This window comes from Tiliqua scincoides, chromosome 1, assembly GCF_035046505.1.
Source record: "Tiliqua scincoides isolate rTilSci1 chromosome 1, rTilSci1.hap2, whole genome shotgun sequence".
NCBI classification, from domain to species: domain Eukaryota; kingdom Metazoa; phylum Chordata; class Lepidosauria; order Squamata; family Scincidae; genus Tiliqua; species Tiliqua scincoides.
The window spans coordinates 233263322-233268151 of record NC_089821.1 but is presented as its reverse complement, the minus strand read 5'-3'; the positions used below and the strand labels follow the sequence as shown (position 1 = coordinate 233268151).

The window sequence follows — 4830 nt, the reverse complement described above, 5'->3', positions numbered from 1 at the left end:
CGCTGTGAGATACAGGAAGCAGGACTAGATGGGCCTATGGCCTGATCCAGTGGGGCTGTTTTTATGTTCTTATGTACTATACTTCGATGGACTCTGTCTGAGGTCCTAGACAGCCACTGCCAGTCTGCACAAACAACACTGAGCTAGATGGACCAATGATCTGACTCAAGACCACACATGTTCATGTTTTCATTGATTATAACACAAATTATAAATGACCCCCTCCTTTGATTCATTACTGGAAAATGAGAACATCCAAGAATTACTGGGGACATTTGAAGAGCCCATCACTGAACCAGCCCTAGTGAGGCACTAACTATGCCAAATTAAATGACAGCTTTCTCTTCAGCTTTAAATCAAGGCAGCTTTCTCTTCAGGTTAATATCCTAAGCCATTCGATGATTTGAATTTTCATATTTGTGGGAAAGTGAGAGGCTCAAAAGAGCCCTTAATTGAGGTTGTAACATTTATATATTTCCACTGAGAGGCCTCCTCCACCAAACTCTATTCCCCCTCCCAGGCGCAAAAGCCTGACATGGGGCTTATCAAGTCTATGCCAGCTAAATAGCCTGTAGTTCAAGTAATTTCTTCCAAGCTTTAGAGATTCTTTACTTGGACATTATAGTTCTTTATTTGAGTTGCAAAACTGAGAGAAGGAAAGTAGTCAGAGGTCAATATCTCATTCCATCAGATCAGCTAAGGGGGCCCTGCTGCATGTGCCCCCCCTGGCAGAAGTCAAGTTTTGGGTGATGAGGCAAGGGGCTTTTTCTGTGATTGCACCATTGTATTGGTTGGCAACCTTCAGTCTCGAAAGACTATGGTATAAGCCTACAGCACCTGGTATTCCCAGGCGGTCTCCCATCCAAGTACTAACCAGGCCTGACCCTGCTTAGCTTCTGAGATCAGACAAGATCAGGCATGTGCAGGGTAACCATTGTAATGCAACTCTTTACCAGTAGAATTAAAAACTATGACCTCCCTGCTGGCCTCCTGGCAAAACTTCAAAACTTTCCTTTTTTTGGCTTGCTTTTCCCTCTTGTATATGTTGGTGTCTGGATTTTCTCTCCGTTGTTGTATTTTGCATTTTATAGTTGGTTTTGTGCCTATTTAAGATGGGCTGTTGCATATGAATTTTTGGCAGTGCCTTATTTTATTTTGTATTGGTGTTTTATGAACTGTTCACACTGTAAACTGCCTTGAGTTTTCTATATTTTAGGGGGAAGGGCAGGATATAATCCTATGAAAGAATCTGTGTCATACAGGTGCACATGTAACCTGTGGAAGTTGCAGAGGAGATTTTGCAGCTCCCACCAAAACACATCACTTGGCCTGACCATTCCCACATTACAGAAATGAACATCTGCACTGCAGCTATATTCTAGCTATGTCTCGTTTTACAACAGAATACTAGCTTTATAACTCAGATAGAGAAATGGAATGCTAATGTTTCTTTAGCAGGAAGTACTCCTAGGCCATATACATGACTTGTATACTGTCTATGTCTTGAGGTAAAGCTGGTGCCATTTTCATTCAGATGTATACACACACACACCCACTTTCATTCAGACATTTACACACGCACACATGCACTGCGCTGTTTTATTCATGGACTTCAATATGCTCATGAGATTCAAGGGTTATGAAATGCAACACTATTGCTTATCCAGGACAGCGTGCAGACGCAAGAGCTTCTCATGGAGCTGGAGATGGCATTGTCACCTCCTAGTTTCTATGGCCCACAAGTTCATTTCTTTTGCCCCACCATGGTTTCTAGTCAAGTGAATTTTACAAGCTTGCTTACCCTCTGGAAAAGCTAAAACTAACAATGCTGCTATAACACATGCGTGATTTTTTTGCATTTGCCATGGATTCCTATTAGAATTTAGGAACTGGTGTGGGGGCCCTTATCTACATCTACCTCTTCTTCTTCAGCGTTTCTCCTGTGTGGTGGCAGATTCCGATAGGCTCATAGGAATATGAGTGCACATTTTGTCCTTTTAAAAAAGGAGTGTACAAGATAACTGCAAACCTATGAACACTTACCCCACTGAATGTAGTGCAACTTGCTTGTGAACTAATATGCACAGGATTGCCCTGTTAGCTCCCCAGCATGATGTCTCCTCATTTCAAGAATATTGTGGGGGAGAGGTTGAATCTATTTTACTTTGAACACTTGGATCTTCCACTTTCCAGTACTTGTATGAAACAAACATTGCTGGACTAGATGGGCCCTTGGCTTGATCCAGCAAGGCTCTTTTTTGTTCTTTAATAAAGATCTGTACATGGCAAATGAAACATTCAGGCCCTGTCTACATTTATGGCAGAGAAGGGGAAATGCCGATCACCCTCTCCTTTTTCCTCACCTCTAACCTTCAGGAAAGAGTAAACCTAGCTGAATTTTTGGAAGATTTGAGTGGTCTTCCAAAAAAAACATGTATACACTTAAACTAGAAATTACATTTGAATTAAAATCACCTGCAAGGATTACAAGTTTTGCTTTGTATCATAAGAATTTAGTATGAGACAAACCTCATCAAAACTTGACTCCAGAATCTAATTCAAAGGGCTCAATCCTGGGAAGAAGAAAAATAAATTAAATGTATGGATTTCCTTAGTGCTAAATAACTGTCACCTGATCTAGTTCATCTGCAATTAGGAAACAGGGTGTCCAGGGCAGAGGATGTGGCTTGCAGGCAATGCAGCAGACAGAACACCTCTCTCATTTTAGAAAATTAGGCATTGGCAAAGCTCGGTATCAGTGGCTGTCTCTTCCCCATACAGGAAGCACAGAGACTACAGAGCAAGCAATCCACAGGACTGTATTTTCAGTTGTTTTTAGCCAACAGTAACACCATCTCCAGGTATCCTTATCAGAGAATTAAGCCAGCATCATTTCCATTGACAAATGTTAACAGATTGTGTCTAAGGAGCACCTTCACTGCTAAATATCCTCCACAATGTTGAAGCACTGCATAGCTAGCAGGTGACATCAGTCAGAAAACTGATGAAGGAAGCCACTAAGAACCGATATGGAAATCAGTATCCTGATTTCCACCGTCCTCTGCAACAAATGCCAACTCAATGCTGCTAAATAATTGGCAAAATGTTTGCAGAGACCTCCTTCAGAGTCACACCAGATTTACCCTCCAGGGCATAAGAGTTCATTTAAAATGTGTGTGTTTGCATGACTGTGTATTCCACTCACTAGGGGGCTTTTTTCTAGCAAACGGTACTTGTTAATAACTGGCCCACTACCATTTGCAGTCCTCCAACACTCTCTAGTCTTTCAACTCATTTTTTACTTTCCAGGTTAAAAGTGATTCACTCCAGACCATGAAAAAAGACCTTCCTGTAATTAAGGGGAAAGCTGAAATTTAGCTATGTCAGGAGCCATTGCACTACTTCAACAGAAGCTTTGAACAAGTTATCAAAGACAAGCCCATGCCTCAGTGTTGTGTAGTTGAAATAACAGTTACTAATACTATGTCCAGATGGAGATGGTAAAAAGGTGCTCCAAGGCATTGCCACAATTTGGGCTTGCAGATGTCGTGACAGATCCACCCCCCCCCCCCCATGTTGAACAGCTTAAGGAGCAACACTTCTTGCACATACCACACAACCGAGTTTGACACTAAATATGCAATACAGGGAGCAATCTTCAGTTCCAGCTTTCAATCAGACCTTTAGGTTTTTAGACACTTTGGTACTGAACATCCAAAAGCTTACATGAAAAGATCTAAGGTGTAAACCTAGAAAAAAAAAATCATGACTGAAAGGAGTCCTGAGAGGGTTGCAAAACAAAGGAAAAGGAAATCACATTGTCAGTCCCGTGATGCTTTGCAGAGAGACAATGGATGTTCAGGGATGTGTGCAAAAGTAATGCAATTATTTAAAAGTCCCAATTCACTTCAAGCAAATATGCTCTGTATCGGGGGTATAAGTTTCCTAATCAGATTATTGCATTAGAAAACAGGTTTTATTTTCTGTGTGTTTCAGGTTTCTGACACTTTGGACTACAACATACATAAAAGCTTGGATCCAAATGTCTTGTGCAAAGGAAAAGTACTTTCGCTCATGGACATACATGGGCACCACCAATTTCCCTCCCCTGTCTTCAGCCCCTCCCCCAAGTGCCTCCAAAGACCTCAGGCTTCAGAGGGTCATGGAACTCTCCAGAGTGACTTTTCAGGGAATTGCAGTTGGGGAGGGGGTAGTAGGCAACCCCCCTTGAGGAAGCAGAACCTGTTTTCTGTTCATATAGGAATCCAAGCCAAGGTTTCTATAGTGAGGGTACATGCATCCCTTGATGAAGAATGTACGTTGGGCCCTCCTTATCTGCGGCTCAGCATCTGTGAATTTCAGAATTTGCAGGTGCCAAAACCTGAGGCTGCAGGACCTCAGAAGTCCTCCTGAATGGGACCAGAAGTCACTTCCAGTTTGTGGCAGCAACTTCCAATTGCATCCGGGAGGTCCTCTGAGGCCCTCCAGGCATGGATTTAATTATCCATACTAGTGTTTCTCAAACTGGGACCCACTAGGTGGGTTGCGAGCCAATTTCAGGTGGGTCCCCATTCATTTCAATATTTTATTTTTAATATATTAGACTCGATGCTACCATGGTATGTGACTGCATTTGGGGAAATGTTACAGACCTCTACTTTTAACAAGTTACTATGTATATTCTTTTCACAATGATAGTCAAGGGGACTTACTCCTGGGTAAGTGTGGGTAGGATTATAGCCTAGGATTGTTAAAAGTTTTCCTGCTTGATGATGTAACTTCCGGACATGACATCACTTCCGGTGGGCCCTGACAGATTCTCATTCTAAA

General features: G+C 42.1%; 1 pseudogene; it reads right to left on the bottom strand.

Moving 5' to 3' along the window:
* Positions 1–825: 825 nt before the first annotated feature.
* On the bottom strand, positions 826–942 carry LOC136637196 (5S ribosomal RNA; annotated as a pseudogene).
* Between the last annotated feature and the right edge of the window lie 3888 nt (positions 943–4830).